The sequence below is a fragment of the Oncorhynchus masou genome, chromosome 30 (genome assembly GCF_036934945.1).
Source record: "Oncorhynchus masou masou isolate Uvic2021 chromosome 30, UVic_Omas_1.1, whole genome shotgun sequence".
In the NCBI taxonomy this organism is placed as follows: domain Eukaryota; kingdom Metazoa; phylum Chordata; class Actinopteri; order Salmoniformes; family Salmonidae; genus Oncorhynchus; species Oncorhynchus masou.
Window position 1 is genome coordinate 27,231,897 of NC_088241.1, and position 19,577 is coordinate 27,251,473.

A 19,577-nucleotide genomic window follows, 5' to 3' on the forward strand; every position below is an offset into this window, starting at 1 on the left:
TCCCTGAATGTTAGCCTGCTAGCCGCGGCCTGCTAGCTGTCTAGAGCATATTGGACTGTTAGCTTAAGAGACCAGTCAAACAAATTATTTGGCTACTATACCTATTTTGCCAATTGGCCTGGACCCTTTCACCACACAGAGCTCTGCTGTTCCACGATGACTGGTCTGCCGATGTTACAGCACGAGGGGGCTACTACTGACTTCTTCCGTCGCAACGTCCCTCTAAGGCCCTTCTACTAGCTTGCTAGCTCCGGTCCTCTAGCTGCCTGAATCACCATGTCTCTTGCCCGCCTGAGCCATTCACTGGACCCCTATGATCACTCAGCTACGCATGCCTTTCCCTAATGTCAAAATGCCTTGTCCATTGCTTTTTTGGTTAGTAATTATTGCCTTATTTCACTGTAGAGCCTCTATCCCTGCTCAATACGCCTTAGATAACCCTATAGTTCCACCTCCCACACATGCAGTGACCTCACCTGGCTTAAATGATGTTTCCAGAGACAATGTCTCTCTCATCGTCACTCATTGCATAGGTTTACCTCAACTGTATTCACATCCTACCATACCTTTGTTTGTACATTATGCCTTGAATCTATTCTACCGTGCTTAGAAACCTGCTCCTTTTACTCTCTGTTCCGAACGTACTAAACAACCAGTTCTTATAGCCTTTAGCCATACCCTTATCTTACTCCCCCTCTGTTCCTCTGGTGATGTAGAGGTTAATCCAGGCCCTGCAGTGCCTAGCTCCACTCCCATTCCCCAGGTGCTCTCATTTGTTGACTTCTGTAACCGTAAAAGCTTTGGTTTCATGCATGTTAACATTAGAAGCCTACTCCCTAAGTTTGTTTGTTTTATTCACTGCCTTAGCACACTCTACCAACCCGGATGTCCTAGCCGTGTCTGAATCCTAGCTTAGGACGACCACCAAAACCCCTGAAATTTCCATCCCTAACTATAACTTTTTCCAACCAGATAAAACTGCAAAAGGGGGCGGAGTTGCAATCTACTTCAGAGTTGTCTTACTAGCCAGGCCTGTGCCCAAACAATTTGAGCTTCTACTTTTAAAAATGCACCTTTCCAGAAACAATTCTCTCACTATTGCTGCTTGCTATAGACCACCTTCTGCCCCCAGGACATCATATGTGAACTGATTACCCCATCTATCTTCAGAGTTCGTACTGTTAGGTGACCTAAACTGGGATATGCTTAACACCTCGGCCATCCTACAATCTAAGCTAGATGCCCTCAATCTCACACAAATTATCAATGAACCTTCCAGGTACAATCCGTAAACACGGGCACCCTCATAGATATCATCCTAACCAACCTGCCCTCCAAATACACCTCTGCTGTCTTCAACCAGGATCTCAGCAATCACTGCCTCATTGCCTGGTCTGTAATGGGTCTGGGGTCAAACAACCTCCACTCATCACTGTCAAACACTCCTTAAAACCCTTCAGCGAGCAGGCCTTTCTAAATCGACCTGGAAGGATATTGACCTCATTCCATCAGTAGAGGATGCCTGGTTATTCTTTAAAAGTGCTTTCCTCTCCATCTTAAATAAGCACGCCCCATTCAAAAAATGTAGAACCAGGAACAGATATAGCCCTTGGATCAAGCCAGACCTGACAACGCACAAAAACCTTCTGTGGCGTTCTGCATTAGCATCAAATAGCCCCCGCGATATGCAAGTTTTCAGGGCAGTTAGGAAAGCAAAGGCTAGCTTTTTCAAACAGAAATTTGCATCCTGTAGCACAAACTCAAAAAAGTTCTGAGACACTGTAAAGTCCATAGAGAATAAGAGCATCTCCTCCCACTGCACTGAGGCTAGGAAACACTGTCACCACCGATAAATCTGTGATAATTGAGAATTTCAATAAGCATTTTTCTACGGCTGGCCATTCTTTCCACCTAGCTACCCCCTACCCCGGTCAACAGCCCTGCGCCCCCCACATCAACTTGCCCAAGCTTCCCCGCTTCTCCTTCACCCAAATCCAGATGGAACATTTCTTTCTAAAATTATCCGCTGAAATTGTTGTAACCCCTATTACTAGCCTGTTCAACCGCTCTTTCGTATCGTGTGAGATCCCCAAAAGATTGGAAAGCTGCCAAGGTCATCCCCCTCTTCAAAGGGGGAGACACTCTAGACCCAAACTGCTACAGACCTACATGTACGTATATCTATCCTACCCTGCCTTTCTAAGGTCTTCGAAAGCCAAGCTAACAAACAGATCACTGACAATTTAGAATCCCACCGTACCTTCTCAGCTATACAATCTGGTTTCTGAGCTGGTCATGGGTACACCTCGGCCACGCTCAAGGTCCTAAACGATATCATAACCACAATCGATAAGAGACAATACTGTGTCATCATATTCATCTACCTGGCCAAGGCTTTCGACTCTGTCAATCACAACATTCGTATTGGCAGACTCAACAGCCTCGGTTTTTCAAATGACTGCCTCGCCTGGTTCACCAACTACTTCTCAGACAGAGTTCAATGTGTCAAATCGGAGGGCCTGTTGTCCGGACCTCTGGCAGTCTCTACGGGGGTACCACAGGGTTCAACTCTCGGGCCGACTCTTTTCTCTGTATACATCAATGATGTCACTCTTGCTGCTGGTGATTCTCTGATCCACCTCTTCGCAGATGACACTATTCTGTATACTTCTGGCCCTTCCTTGGACACTGTGTTGACGAGCTTCAATGCCATACAACTCTCCTTCCGTGGCCTCCAACTGCTTTTAAATGGAAGTCAAACTAAATGTATGCTCTTCAACCGATCGCTGCCCACACCTGCCAACCCGTCCAGCATCACTACTCTGCACGGTTCTGACTTAGAATGTGGAAAACTACAAATACCGAGGTGTCTGGTTAGACTTTAAACTCTCCTTCCAGACTCACATTAAGTATCTCCACTCCAAAATTAAATCTAGAATCGGCTTCCTATTTCGCAACAAAGCATCCTTCACTCATGCTACCAAACATACCCTCATAAAACTGACTATCCTACCGATCTTTGACTTCGGCGATGTCATTTACAAAATAGCCTCCAACACTCTACTCAGCAAATTGGATCCAGTCTATCACAGTGCCATCCGTTTTGTCACCAAAGCCCCATATAGGTACTACCCACCACTGCGACCTGTATGCTCTCGTTGGCTTGCCCTCACTACATATCCGTCGCCAAACCCACTGGCTCCAGGTCATCTATAAGTCTTTGCTAGGTAATGCCCCACCTTATCTCAGCTCACTGGTCACCATCGAAGCACCCACCCATAGCACGCGCTCCAGCAGGTACATTTCACTGGTCACCCCCAAAGTCAATTCCTCCTTCGGCCGCCTTTCCTTCCAGTTCTCTGCTGACTGGAACGAATTGCAAAAATCACTGAAGCTGGAGAATCATATTTCCCTCACTAGCTTTGAGCAGCTCACAGATCACTGCACATAGCTCATCTGTAAATAGCCCATCCAACTAACTCATCCCCATACTGTTTTTTATTTTGTGCCTTTCCACCCCAGTATCTCTACTTGCACACGCATCGCCTTCACATCTATCACTCCAGTGTTTAATTGTTATATTTGTAATTATTTCACCACTATGGCCTATTTATTTGTCGTACCTCCCTTATCCTACCTCATTTGCACACATTGCATATAGACTTCTATTGTATTATTGACTTGTTTATTCCATGTGTAACTATGTTGTTTTTTGTGTCGCACTGCTTCGCTTTGCTTTATCTTGGCCAGGTCGCAGTTGTAAATGAGAACTTGTTCTCAACTAGCCTACCTGGTTAAATAAAGGTGAAATTATAACTGTTTTTAAATAATTTGCGCACTGATTTCCATTAAATGTACGAATTGCTGCTATACAATAATGAAATAAAATATTTACTGAACAAAAATGTAAACGCAACATAAAGTGTTAAAGGCCCCACATTTCATGAGCTATAATAAAAGATCCAAAGAAAATGTCCATACAGACATGAAGCTTATTTCTTTCAAATTTTATGCACAAATATGTTTATATCCTGTTAGTGAGTATTTCTCCCTTGCCAAGATAATCCATCCACCTGACAGTTATGAAATCTAGATGCTAACTAAACATTATGATCACTACACAAGTGCACCATGAGCTGGGGACAATAAAAGTGTAGTTTTGTGTAGATCTGTCACACAACACAATGCCACAGATGTCTCGAGTTTTTAAGGAGCAAGCAATTGGAATGCTGACTGCAGGAATGTCCACCAGAGCTGTTGCTAGAGAATTTACTGTTCATTTCTCCAATGTCGTTTTAGAGAATTTGGCTGTCCAACTGGCCTCAAAACCACATACCAACCGCATACCACGTGTATGGTGCCGTGTGGGCAAGCGTTTTGCTGATGTCAAGGTTGTGAACAGAGTTCCCCATGGTGGCGGTGGGGTTATGGTATGGGCAGGCATAAGCAATAGCATTGTATCTATGGCAATTTGAATGCACAGAGATACTGTGACGAAATCCTGAGGCCCATTGTCGTGCCATTCCATGTTTCAGCATGACAAACCGTCCCAGTTCATCAATGGCCTGCATACTCACCAGACATGTCACCCATTGAGCATGTTCGGGATGCTCTGGATCTAAACGTAAGACAGCTTGGTAAACAAGTTTTTTTGGGGGGAGTTTTTTGTTAAGACATATAGCTAGCTAGCTAAACAATGGACCATAATCACGACTCATGTCATTACTACCCTGCATGAATTTGCAGGTAGCTAACCAACCAGGTTCTATGACTATAAGTAGTTAAACAAATATGTCTGAAATATGAATAATAAGATCATATACATAACGTTATCTAGCTAACAGCACACTTGAAATGAAAACACTGTCAAAATTAGAAATGTAGCCAAACTATTTTACCAGTAAACATCATGGTTGGATGCGCCTCCTGTCTGATGCCATGCATGGTTGCCCTTAGTTTGATGATGTAATCCAGACTGGTGTTTTCTCCATCTCCTTAGCTATCATACTTAAATTTCACTGATTTCAAAACTTGATCCTCCAGAATGTGGAGAGCATACACATAATGTTAGCTAGGGAACAGTACACTTTAAATTGACATTAGGTTTATGCAGTTTTACTATGCAATAAATAAAAAAAAGCCATGTTTACACGATTACCTAGACATACTGACCAGCTCCAATAGACAGAAGCGTGCTATAATGGTCCGCAAAACACCAGCGTCAACAGTGAAGAGGCGTCTCTGGGATGCTGGCCTTCTAGGCAGAGTTGCAAAGAAAAAGCCATATCTCAGACTGGTCAATAAAAATAATAGATTAAGATGGGCAAAAGAACACAGACGCCAGACAGATGAACTCTGCCTAGAAGGCAAGCATCCTGGAGTCGCCTCTTCACTGTTGATGTTGAGACTGGTGTTTTAATGAAGCTGCCAGATGATGACTTGTGAGGTGTTTGTTGCTTAAACTAGACACTCTAATGTACTTCTCCTATTGCTCAGTTGTGCACCAGGGCCTCCCATTACTCTTTCTATTCTGGTTAGAGCCAGTTTGCATTGTTCTGTGAAGGGAGTAGTACACAACGTTGTACGAGATCTTCAGTTTCTCGGTAATTTCTCACATGGAATAGCCTTAATTTCTCTGAAAAATAATAAACTGATGAATTTCAGAAGAAAGTTCTTTGTTTCTGGCTATTTTGGTCCTGTAATCGAACCCACAAATGCTGATGCTCCAAATACTCAACTAGTCTAAAGATGGTCAGTTTTATTGCTTCTATAATCAGACAACAGTTTTCAGCTGTGCTAAAATAATTGCAAAAGGGTTTTCTAATGATCAGTTAGCCTTTAAAAAAATTATCATCTTGGATTAGCTAACACAACGTGCCATTAGAACACCAGAGTGATGGTTGCTGATAATGGGCCTCTGTACGCCTATGTAGATATTCCATTAAAAATCTGCCATTTCCAGCTACAATAGTCATTTCCAAAATTAAGAATGTCTACGGTGTATTTCTGATTTTATGTTATTTTAAAAATAGACCAAAAAATTGTTGTTTTTTTCAAAAACAAGGACATTTCTAAGTGACCCCAAACATTTGAATGGTAACGTATGTAAATATGGTTTCTGTTTTTTTATACAGTTCAAGTCGGAAGTTTACATACACCTCAGCCAAATACATTGAAACTCCGTTTTTCATCATTCCTGACATTACTCTTAGTACAAATGTCCTGTCTAAGAATGTGAAATGTCAGAATAACTGTAGAGAGAATTATTTATTTCAGCTTTTATTTCTTTCATCACATTCCCAGTGGGTCAGAAGTTTACTTACACTCAATCAATAGTTTTTGGTAGCATTGCCTTTAAATTGTTTAACTTGGGTCAAATGTTTCGGTTAGCCTTCCACAAGCTTCCCACAATAAGTTGGGTGACTTTTGGCCAATTCCTCCTCACAGAGCTGGTAAATTAGTCCGGTTTGTAGGCCTCCTTCCTCACACAAGCTTTTTCAGTTCTGCCCACAAATTTGCTATGGAATTGAGGTCCAGGCTTTGTGATGGCCACTCCAGTACCAATACCATTTTGCCTCAACTTTGGAAGTATGCTTTGGGTCATTGTCTGTTTGGAAGACCCATTTGCAACCCAGCTTTAACTTCCAGACTGATGTCTTGAGATGTTGCTTCAATATATTCACATAATTGTCGTCCCTCATGATGCCATCTATTTTGTGAAGTGCACCAGTCCCTAGTGCAGCAAAGCATCCCCACAACATGATGCTACCACCCCCATGCTTCACGGTTGGGATGGTGTTCTTCGGCTTGCCTCCCCCTTTTTCCCCCAAACATAACAATGGTCATTATGGCCAAACAGTTATATTTTTGTTTCATCAGAAGAGAGGACATTTCTCCCAAAGGTACCATCTTTGTCCCCATGTGCAGTTGCAAACCGTAGTCCGGCTTTTTTATAGCAGTTTTGGAGCAGTGGCCTTTCAATTTATGTGGATATAGATACTTTTGTACCTGTTTCCTCCAGCATCTCCACAAGGTCCTTTGCTGTTGTTCTGGGATTGATTTGCACTTTTCGCACCAAAGTACCTTACTCTCTAGGTCTCCTTCCTGCGCGTTGTGACGGCTGCATGGTCCCATGGTGTTTATACTAGCGTACTATTGTTTTGTACAGATGAATGTGGTACCTTCAGGTGTTTGGAAATTGCTCCCAAGGATGAACCAGACTTGTGGAGGTCTACAATTTTTTTGCTGAGGTCTTGGCTGATTTATTTTGATTTTTCCATGATTTCAAGCAAAGAGGCACTGTGTTTGTAGGTTGGCCTGGAAATACATCTACAGGTACACTTCCAATTGACTCAAATGATGTCAATTAGAAGCTTCTAAAGCCCTGACATTATTGTCTGGAATTATCCAAACTGCTTAAAGGCACAGTCAACTTAGTGTATGTAAACTTCTGACCCACTGGAATTGTGTTACAGTGAATTAATCTGTCTGTAAACAATTTTGGGAAAAATTACTTGTGTCATGCACAAAGTACATGTCCTAACCGACTTGCCAATGTAACGGCGTTCTTCGTTTGTCGCAAGAAAGTCGGACCGAAATGCAGCGTGGTGGTTACTCATGTTTTTAATGAATGAATCGCGGTACATGAAATAACTGATACAAAATACAAAACAACAAAATGGAACGTGAAACCTAATTACAGCCTATCTGGTGAAACTACACAGAGACAGGAACAATCACCCATGAAATACACAGTGAAACCCAGGCTACCTAAATACGGTTCCCTATCAGAGACAACAAGAATCACCTGACTCTGATTGAGAACCACCTCAGGCAGCCAAACCTAAACTAAACACACCCCTAATCAACCACAATCCCAATGCCTACAAAAACCCCAATACGACAACACAATAACATAAACCCATGTCACACCCTGGCCTGACCAACTAATTAACTAAAACACAAAATACTAAAACCAAGGCGTGACAGCCAACCTATAGTTTGTTAACAAGAAATTTGTGGAGTGGTTGAAAAACGAGTGACTATGTTTAAGCAGTGATTTACCAGTTAAAAGCAAGGAAAGATTACCCCGTACACTGCTTCTTTAAAGTGTGCGTGCAACATACTCAGGATGTAATGACTAAATGCTCTGAAACTATTTCGTTAAGTGTTTCTGTAGAGTCATGCCATGGCAAATTAATTGTGGGTTTTACTGTACAGTGCAAAGTAGTTCAGGAAATGAACTTCAATTAATGCTAAGCCTTAGGTCTGTGTGATTTAGATTGTGGAATATACTGTAAATTAAGTATAGCTTTGTTCAGTTGATCTATAATGAACTCAATTGAATGGCTCAGCAGTATATGAGGTACGTTAACGATGTGAATGACAAGACTCAAGAACTGAAATACAATGTGATCCATGATCTTACTGGATGCTTTAATTTAAGTTAGTGTTAATACAAATGACAGGTTTTACAAGTGTGCATTGGATTATAGTAATCCTATCAATAATAAGGATGTTTTAGAATGTGTGTGTGTGTGTGTGTGTGTGTGTGTGTGTGTGTGTGTGTGTGTTCAGGGATGTTTTTGTATCCTGGCTGCAGGTGCTTAGTGATGCTTTTCCCGCCTCAATACCCAGCATGCTCTGGAGACATGGCCATCTGTAGATGCTGACATTGCCTGTCCCCTCCCACCAGACACACACACACACTACCCCTCTTTTAAATAATTTCCTAGCACCTTAATCACAGCTAAACAACTAACTAATCGATGACAGATATAAGGAGCAACTTGAGCATGCTAACAGGGTTCTATTCTTTTCATCTATTTATTTATTGTCTCTCAGTTTAGAGATAATATTTTCTCTCTTAACAGGCCTCTAGACGCTGGTCGGGTATTAATTAAAATCGAAATACTAAATATTGATTGATACGTTATCAGTGCATAGCAGTTGGTCTTCCGGCTATTGATCTGCCCTGTGATTTATTATCATATTTAAGAAAAATCATTTTGTGTGATTATAAGAGGTAATGGACTTTTAGTGCGGGTTGTAATTATTTTTGTATCACGTTTGGTGTGCGGAAGGTGGGAGCCGATTTCTCAATTGCAGTCGGAGATCACTGATATCCTTGGAGCTGCTCTCCCTTGCGTAAGAGAAAGATCCTGGCAGTGTCATTGGGAATAATGGATATTGGGATTACCTCTTTAATCACAACAAAGATTAACAGATGGTATGAGAGCAGTTATTAGCAAACATCTTGCACTCATCAAATCAATAAGTTGATTTGTAATCAGGTTGTTGGTGGGTGTAGGTGGAAAGGGGTGCCGGCGCTGTTCCCAGTGAAAGATCCTGGCAATCAAAAGGCTTCTGTGTAGCAATTACCTCCCAGCAAAATAGGTGCTCTTCCTCTTCAATCTGGCAGGCTTCCAAAACACAAGGCAGACAGATAGGAACATGGAACATTAACACACCTACACTGCATGAGTAACCCTGTTTCTGAAACACCTCAGATGCTATATGTGATTTATACATTTCCGTGTCAGTGGTACAATTTTCAAAATAGCTCAAGTGCCCTGTGAAATACGAGACTTGGAAAACATTTTTTTTTTTAAAGGCAAACGCTGCATGCTTCTGTGAGGAGTTAACGTTTTAGGTAACGTTACTATAGATTCGAAAGACGAGGAGTGCACAGCCAAGTGTAAGAAGTGATACTGGATTACACTCTCCAGGGAGAGAGAGAGATTGAGAGAGAGTAGAAGAGAGAGAGGTAGCAGACGGGACCTGGCAAACCCAGACATGAATTCAACAAGTCAAGAACACTTACACAAAGCTGTTTCCAGCTGCAACCACAGTGACCTGGGCTTTTTTAATTAGCCTTTTGATTCATATACACCATGTTGTTCTAATTGATGCTGTCGCATTATCACAGTAATGCTCTGCCTTTCCACAGTCCTGTCTGCAGCTCTTTTTTGTTGTTGTTTTTGTGGTATTGCATTCTGGGGAGGGGGGGGGGGCTTTGAATAGAGACAGTTTTGTTCTGAATACAGATCGCTTTCTTTTTTGTATCATATTATTCTCGATAATCTCGATAAATTCTGTCGCTCTGCCCCTGAACAGTTAACCAAATAGTCCCCAGTAAGCCATCATTGTAAATAAGAAGACTTGCCTAGTTAAAAAAAGGTTAAATGTAAAAAATAAAAATCCTCCATCTAAGATGAGTGCAGTGTTCTCTGATTTATGTGGATTGGATGTATGTGGATTGGTCCCATGGACTTCGGTGAGCAACACAGTTTTTTCTCCATTTACCAGCTTCCAGACAACCCATTTGTTCGCATTGAGTAGTAATCAGCTTAAGTTACTTTTTGCTTCTGCTTTTAGGGCACCCAAGGGCTGCCCAAGCCTTTCAATAGACCGTACTTGTTTGTATTGAAACCCACCTCCGTGGTAGAGACCAAGGGAGTTCAATAAAATATGGCTGATGCCAGATAAGGTAATGTGGATTGAAAGGAAACAGTCATTGGAGAAGTGCTCGCAGGAACACACATTTTCCAGCTTAGCGGATTGGTGCATTCATTACAACAACAACTAACTACTCATGTTTAAAGAATCTGTGTGGGCAATCGCTCTCTTTCTCAAACGCCACACATGCACACACACAAGAGTGTGCAAACACATGCACCTTGTTAACCCCTACCCACTATAAAAAATGACTGAATGTTGTGATATTAATTTCTAATAAAACACATGGCTAGTTAAGTCACCTGAACACTATCCATCCCTCTCTACACTGTCAGATATGCACTTACCAGGATTAAGCAAGGCCAATGGTGACCAAACAATGACAGTTTGAGGTAACTGATGCTGTTTAAAAATGCAAAGGCCTCTATTGAACAGACAATGTGGCACACATATCACTAGTCTAGAGACCCCAGATCCCTGCCCCCAATGGTCTGCCTCCTGTCAAACACAGACAGTCTCTCAGCCTCACTATATTCGACCACCATAAGTACATCTCCTATGCTAACATGCCTCTCTTATGCTAGACTTCTCAGATTTAAGTTGGGTACGTTTAGCATCACTTACTGTACAGTATATGAACTTACGTTACAATTATGAACAAGTAAATTGTCACTATACTTGAATGTTGGTGTATAAAACATCAACGGAGATTTTCCATAAGTCCCTCTTTGTTATTTCACATCTCTTAATAGCAATCAATTCATCGTTTATTAAACAAACAATCGTAAAATGATTCATAATGTCCTTGTCATTTTTTTTTCTAAAATACACTTACATATTAAAGACTGAACTCAAAAACTACTTTAGATGTTTGTGTGCATGCACACAAGCACACACAGAAAAACACAGACGAAAATGCAGGGAGACACATAAGCACCCATGCACCCGGTGTCACCTGTCGAGTGGTTAATATCTTTCCAAGATCAGGCAAGGAATTCCAATGCGATTAAGTGTCATCATTGAGGCTTTAGCCCTTTTCTGCTTATTGTTCTTAGAAATGGCATTAGAGCCACAGCTGACCAGACCAAGGCCTCGGAACTAGTTGCTGTACAACCTCTCCTCCACACTGGCTATGTTCCTTCAACACTGGATATATCTAACGGCCACCTCTGCCACACACATATACTCCATACACACGTATGCATGCACACACACACAGATGTGTACACGCACAGATGTGTACACACACATGTAAGCACCCTCTTGCGCGCACACACACACACACACACAATAAGATCTCACGGTCTGACTTCATCTCCCGACGTTCTGGGACAAATGTCGAGTTTTGACGTGGTTAAGTTTAGGCATTAATTCTGACTGGTTAGGGGCTAAGGTTTGGGATAGGGTTAAAGCAGAAACAACTTGACGGTTAAGTTTAAACATTATTTCTGAATGGTTAAAGGAGACAGTCAAAGGTCTCCACAAAAAGCACAACACTAAATAATAATGCTCATTTAGGCTTCATTAAATAAGCCTCAACAACATTTTTGTCTATTTCTAATTTTTGGTGAAGATGTCATTTTCTGGCCATAGAATGCAAGGATTACATCATTTGAGGGCAAAAAATAAAAGAACTATGGCTTACTGCCAGGAACACAAACCAGAGACAAGGCTTTGAGTAATTTTGTGTATCAGAAATTAAACAAGCGATACTGACATGATGTGAGAAGACACTTGTATATCTGGGAAATAAACATACATGTCAACAATAATTAATCACATGCAAATAATGAGATATGACCTAGCTAGTTATAGCCAGACAGTGTATTTTAATTGATAAGACTTGATAAGATGATAAGATGTATGACACAACACATGTACACTGAACTAAAATATAAACGCAACATGTAAAGTATTGGTCACATGTTTCATGAGTTGAAATAAAAGATCCCAGAAATGTTCCATATGCATGGAAAGGTTATTTCTCTCAACTTTCGTGCACAAATTTGATTGTGGACTACAGGAAAAGGAGGACCGCTTCAAGTTGAGAGCTTCAAGTTCCTTGGTGTCCACATCACCAACAAACTATCATGGTCCAAGCACACCAAGACAGTCGTGAAGAGGACATGACAAAACCTAAATCTATTCCCCTTCAGGAGATTTGACATGGGTCCTCAGATCCTCAAAAAGATCTACAGCTGCACCATCGAGAGCATCCTGACTGGTTGCTTCACTGCCTGGTATGGCAACTGCTCAGCCTCCGACTGCAAGGCACCACAGAGGGTAGTGCGTACAGCCCAATACATCACTGGGGCCAGGCTTCCTGCCATTCAGGACATCTATACCAGGCGGTGTCAGAGGAAGGCCATAAAAATTGTCAAAGACTCCAGCCACCCTAGCCATAGACTGTTCTCTCTGCTACCACACGGCAAGCGGTATCAGAGCACCAAGAACAGAACCAAAAGGTTTCTCAACAGCTTCTACCCCTGAACAGCTAATCAAATGGTTACCCAGACTATTTGTATTACCTCCTCTCCCCTTATGCTGCTGCTATTTTGTTTATTATTTAGGCATAGCCACTTTAACTCTACCTACATGTACATATTACCTCAATTACCTCGACTAACCGGTGCCCCTGCACATTGACTCTGTACCCCTTGTATATAGTCTCTTTATTGTTATTTTACTGCTGCTCTTTAAATATTTGTTACTTTCTTATTTTTTACTTGACACATATTTTTCTTAACTGCATTGTTGGGTAAGGGCTTGTAAGTAAGCATTACACTGTACGATCTTTTGATTAGGTTTGATTTTATTTATTTGTGAGCATTTCTTCTTTGCCAAGATAATCTAACCACCTGACAGGAAAGGCATATCAAGAAGCTGATTAAACAGCAGGATCATTACACAGGTGCACCTTGTGCTGGGGGCAATAAAAGGCCCCTCTAAAATGTGCAGTTTTGTCACACAACACAATACAACAGATGTCTGAAGTCTTGAGGGGGCACGCAATTGTCATGCTGACTGCAGACATGTCCACCAGAGCTGTTTGCAGGTCTTTGAATGTTAATTTCTCTAACATAAGCCACATCCAAAATTGTTTTAGAGAATTTGACAGCACGTCCAACTGGCCTCACAACCGCAGACCACGTGTAATCTCGCCAGCCCGGGACCTCCACAACCGGCTTCTTCACCTGCGGGATATTTTGAGACCAGCCCCCGACAGTTGATGAAACTGTGGGTTTGCACAACAGAATAATTACTGTCTCAGTGGAGTTCACATGCATGCTCGTCGTCCTCACCAGGGTCTTGAACTGACTGCAGTTCGGCGTCGTAACTGACTTCAGTGGGCAAATGCTCACCTTTGATGAGCACTGGCACACTGGAGAAGTGTGCTCTCCACAGATGAATCCCAGTGTCAACTTCACCGGGCAGATGGCAGACATTCGTCATGTGGGCGAGCGGTTTGGTGATGTCAAAGTTGTGAACAGAGTTACAATGGTAGCGGGTGGGTTGATGGTACGGGCAGGCATAAGCTATGGACAATTAATACAATTGCATATTATCGATGGTAATTTGAATGCATAGAGATACTGTGACGAGATCCTGATGCCCATTGTCCTGCTATTCATCCACCGCCACACCTTATGTTTCAGCATGCTAATGACCTGCCCCATGTCGCAAGGATCTGTATACAATTCCTGGAAGCTGAAAAAGTCTCAGTTCTTCCTTGGCCTGCATTCTCACCGGACATGTCACCCATAGAACCTGTTTGGAATGCTCTGGATCGACGTGTACAACAGCGTGTTCCAGTTCCCACCAATATCCAGCAACTTCGCACAGCCATTGAAGACGAGTGGGACAATATTCCACAGGCCACAATCAACAACCTGATGTGACACACTACATGAGGCAAATGGTGGCCACACCAGATACTGACTGGTTTTCTGATCCACTCCCCTACCTTTTTGTAAAGGTTTCTGTGATCAACAGATCAATCTGTATCAACAGTCATGTGAAGTCCATAGATTCAGGCCTAATGTATTTCAATTTCCATGTATGAACTGTAACTCAGTAAAATCCTTGAAAATGTTGCATTTATATATTTTTTCAGTGTACAGACATCAGTGCTGCAGCCAGTAAGCTAACTAGCTAACCAAAACGTGGCTGATTACCACATGAAAATAATTCAGCAATTTCTGCTCAAATTTGACCATATATAGCTAGCTAGTCCCTTTCTGTCAATTGTACTGTGGACACAAGGTATGCTAGCTGGATAGCTAGCTAATACAAATTAGCTAGCCCAAGTGTGGTTAGGTTAGCCAAGAACATCCATGATCAAGATCTCCCCTGGTTAATTTACATAAATCTGACTGACCATGAATGTCACAGTACAGCACTAGTGAAAATTGAAATCTACTTTGAAATTCAAATGTAAAACGTGAAATAGTGTTCCGATTTTGTTCTCAACAGTACAATATCGAGCAGGTGAGCAGGTTGTGCAATAAAATCCTATAACTGAACTATCATTACCGAGTATTACAAAGGAGCATGTTGACAGCTAGCTGTGCCTCTGAGTGTTATGTCAAGTAGACAAAATCTACCTTGAGCATTATATTATTGCAGGTCATTGTATGATGTATTTAGCTTTTGTATAAAGAACGGTTTGGAGAAACAGGGAAACATTTGCTTGTGACCTGTAAGTTAAGGGCTAAGGTTTGGAATTGGTTTAACAACAAGAAAACTAAAAACGAGTGCCTAGCAATGTATGCTCGCACCTTGCTAGTGTCACGATCGTCGTATGTGTGAAACCAAGGCGCAGCGTGGTATGCGTACATTCTCTTTAAATGAATGAAACACTTAACAAAACCAACGAACGAAACGTGAAGCTATACAAATTAGTGCAGACAGGCAACTAAACATCGTCCAGGTCCAGACACCAGAAAGTGGGAAAAAGGGCTGCCTAAATATCATCCCCAATCAGAGACAACGATAAACAGCCGTCTCTGATTGGGAACCATATCAGGCCAACAGAAATAAAACAGCTCTCTAAGGTCGTGGCGTGACAGCTAGAGTGTTTTTTAAAATGTTTTTCCCCTTGTGGCCATTATTCAAGTCATCTCCCGATGTTCTGGGGACCTGGATGAACGTCAAATTCTACCGTGGATCTGGGGTGACCAGACCAATTTTAGTAGCTGGCCCCACACACGCTCTCACATACACAAACAGCTTTATCTTAAAAGAGATGCTCCTGATTTCATGCCTGTGAAACTCACAGCATTATTTCATATTCAGTCACTCGTCACTGACATCCCAGACCACACTTTCCAACAGACAAAAAACAGAGAGAGGCAGAAAGAATCAATAGAACTTTAACTTTCAATGTGATTTTCTGTCGTTATTGCCAGAATTTGACATGGATTCTAAGCAATTAAAATAAGTACATTGTAAAAAGATTTTTAAAAACATTACTATGATACTTCTCTAAATGCGGTGGAAATATACAGGATATAGTATGTTAGGCCCTGGTTCAATCATTGCACTAAGTGATCCAGACTACACTAGCAGGGAGCAGCATTCACTAGGATTGTGAAGCGTTCTGGAGTGTGAGAGGTTCATCCTTGAGGATTTGAGATTAAAGTTGGTCTAAGAGTCTATTAGGGCCCATCATTTTAGAGCTGAGTTGAACTCTCTCAGTCAAAGGTATAGTCCGAGTCAGTGTTGGGGTCAATTCCATTTAAAATTCCAGTCAATTCGGAAAGTAAACCAAATTCTAATTCTAAATGTTCCTCATTGAAAAGAATTGGAATTTATGTGTACTTTGGAATTGACTGGAAATTAAATGGAATTGATCCCAACCCTGGTCCGAGTATAATATGCCATAGCCCTGACCCCTGGGACAAGGATCAGAATCACACTATGATGAAACTGACACATTGCATTACGTGACATTACATGCCACAGGAAGAACACAGTCAAGTGTCCGGTATAACCTTCTCACACTAGACCCTCCTCTCTTTCCTTCTAAAAACTGTTCTTCTTTCTACCTCTGTCAGTGACTCATCCCTGAATGTTCTCTGCCATCCTCTTATGCCATACCCTCTCTCTGTTTGGCTTGCACTATAAAAATATCTATATATTGCCTTCTCCTTCATCACTCTGTCTTCAGGGCGCTTCATCTCGCTTCCCAACACGTGCCACAATATTGTCTGACACTGACAGATCCACTAAATATGCTTTGTTTGTGTGATGAGCTGGTAACACAGGAGTCCTGTCAATGCGTCAGGTTGCCTTTCACAACCAATTTGACATGTTCTTTCTTGGAAACGATGAACATTTCACTGTGTCTACCGTGCCAACTCAAAGTCCAATTACACCCAAGCTACAAATGTAATTACAGTAGCAGATTAAATTGGTCAATTCAATTCATTTTAATTAGGCTTGTTGGGCCAGTCAGATCAAATTTGACTTATCTCTAGTTAATCTCGCCTAATTTGAAACAGGGTAAACATGTCATGATCACCATGCAGTTTTGGGTCAAATCACTTAATACTGATTATGCTATAACATCTGATACGTAAATCAGACAGTATTGTTCATGTAAATAGTCAAATACCTAGCAAGCTAGCACACAGTGTCACTGCTGTGCTAGAGGGTGGCGGGGGCGACCGGTACACAATGTCCTTCACCCCCGTCTGTTGTGCAGATTCATAAGTGTCACACAAGCATGAAGATGTCGTGCTCGAGGGGGTTCATGCAGGAACCAATGGGATGCTGGGGGGTGAAGGACACAGGAACGCCCCAAACTGCAGGCTGCAGTTGCACACTTTTGCAAGGTTCTGGCAACAGGTGTGTGTGTGATATATATATATATATATATATATATATATATATACAGTACCAGTCAAAGGTTTGGACACACCTATTCACTCTTGGCATTCTCTCAAACAGCTTCATGAGGTAGCCACCTGGAATGCATATCAATTAGCAGGTGTACCTTGTTAAAAGTTCATTTCTGGAATTTCTTTCCTTAATGCGTTTGAGCCAATCAGTTGTGTTGTGACAAGGTAGGGGTGGGATACAGAAGACAGCCCTATTTGGTAAAAGACCAAGACCATATTATGACAAGACCAGCTCAAAAAAAGCAAAGAAAAATATCAAATCAAACTTTATTTGTCACATGCGTCTAATCCAACAAGTTTAGACTTTACCGTGAAATGCTTACTTACAAGCCCTTAACCAGCAGTGCAGTTCAAGAAGAGTTAAGAAAAGATTTACCTAGTAGGCTAAAATAAAAAGTAACACAATAAGAATAACAATAACGAGGCTATATACAGGGCAGGGGGCACCGGTACAGAGTCAGTGTGCAGGGTTACAGGCTCGTTGAGGTAATCTGTACATGTAGGTGGGGGAGAAGTGACTATGCATAGATAACAAACAAACAGTGAGTAGCAGTGTACAAAGGGAGGGGGAGGGGTTTCAATGTAAATTGGTGGCAATAGAAGCTGTTGAGGAGTCTTTTGGTCCTAGACCTGGCGCTCCGGTATTGCTTGATGTGTGGTAGCAGAGAAAACAGTCTATAACTTGGGTGACTGGAGTCTATGACAATTTTACAGGCTTCCCTCTGATACCGCCGATTATATAGGTCCTGGATGGCAGGAAGCTTGGCCCCAGTGATGTACTGGGCCGTTCGCACTACCCTCTGTAGATGCTTTACGGTCAGATGCCGAGCAGTTGCCATACCAGGCGGTGATGCAACCGGTCAGGATGCTCTTGATGGTGCAGCTGTAGACCCTTTTAAGGATCTGGGGACCTCCTCAGTCTCCTGAGGAGGAAAAGGTTTTGATATTTCAAACTAATTTGTTCATTTAATTAGTATCACACGTCTCCAATATTGTAATTAGTAATTCAGCCTATTTAGATGTAGAAAAGTAGTCACTGTGTTGTTTGGTATCATTGTGTGCACCACACTGAACATGGACCAGAGAAAGCTGAGGAGAGATTTGCCTGAGATCAGAAAGAAAATAGACAAGCGTGGTAAAGGTAAAGGCTACAGGACCATCTCCAAGCAGCTTGATGTTCCTGTGACGACAGTTGCAAACATTATTAAGAAGTGTAAGGTCCATGGAACTGTAGCAAACCTCCCTGGGCATTGCTGCAAGAGGAACATCTTCCCCAGATTGAACAGATGGATAGTGCGAATGGTAGAAAAAGAACCAAGAATAACTGCCAAAGAGATACAAGCTGAACTCCAAGGTGACGGTATGTCAGTTTCTGATCGCACCATCCATCGCTTTTTGAGCGAAAGTTGGCTCCATGGAAGATGACCCAGTAGGACTCCACTTCTGAAAGAAAAACATGAAAAAGCCAGACTGGAATTTGCTAAAATGCATATTGACAAGCCACAATGCTTCTGGGAGAATGTCCTTTGGACAGATGAGTCAAAACTGGAGCTTTTTGGCAAGTCACATCAGCTCTATGTTCACAGATGAAAAAATGTATCTTTCAAAGAAAAGAACGCCATACCTACAGTACAGTGAAACATGGAGGCTCGGTTATGTTTTGGGGCTGCTTTGCTGCGCATGGCACAGGGTGCCTTGAATCTGTGCAGGGCACAATGAAATCTCAAGACTATCAAGGCATTCTGGAGCAAAACGTACTGCCCAGTGTCAGAAAGCTATGTTTCAGTCGCAGGACATGGGTCCTCCAACAGGATAACAACCCCAAACACACAGCTAAAAGCACCCAAGAATGGATAAGAACAAAATATTGGACTATGCTGAAGTGGCCTTCTATGAATCCTGATCTGAATCCTATCGAACATCTATGGAAAGAGCTGAAACTTGCAGTCTGGATAAGGCACCCATCAATCCTGAGACAGCTGGAGTAGTTTGCTCAGGAAGAGTGGGCCAAACTACCTGTTAACAGGTGTAGAAGTCTCATTGAGAGCTACAGAAAAGGTTTGATTGCAGTGATTGCCTCTAAGGGTTGTGCAAAAAAAATATTAGGTTAAGGGTCCCATCATTTTTGTCCATGCAATTTATTTGTTTTTTTATTTACAATATGTTGAATAAAAAAAATCTAAAGCAAAGTCTGATTTATATTAAATATGGAATACA

The 19,577-nt window shown here is 41.9% G+C and overlaps 1 long non-coding RNA gene across 2 annotated transcripts in view; it reads right to left on the bottom strand.

The window, feature by feature from the left end:
- Positions 1 to 19,577, bottom strand: part of LOC135522461 (uncharacterized) — a 79,480-nt gene that overhangs the window by 58,058 nt on the left and 1,845 nt on the right. Inside the window, exon 2 of one of the 2 annotated variants that reach the window (XR_010452684.1) lies at positions 17,617 to 18,283. The exons of the other annotated variant lie outside the window; for it this stretch is intronic. This is a non-coding gene — a long non-coding RNA (uncharacterized LOC135522461). Of the gene's footprint in view, positions 1 to 17,616; positions 18,284 to 19,577 lie in introns of those variants that run through there. 2 annotated transcript variants of the gene reach the window in all.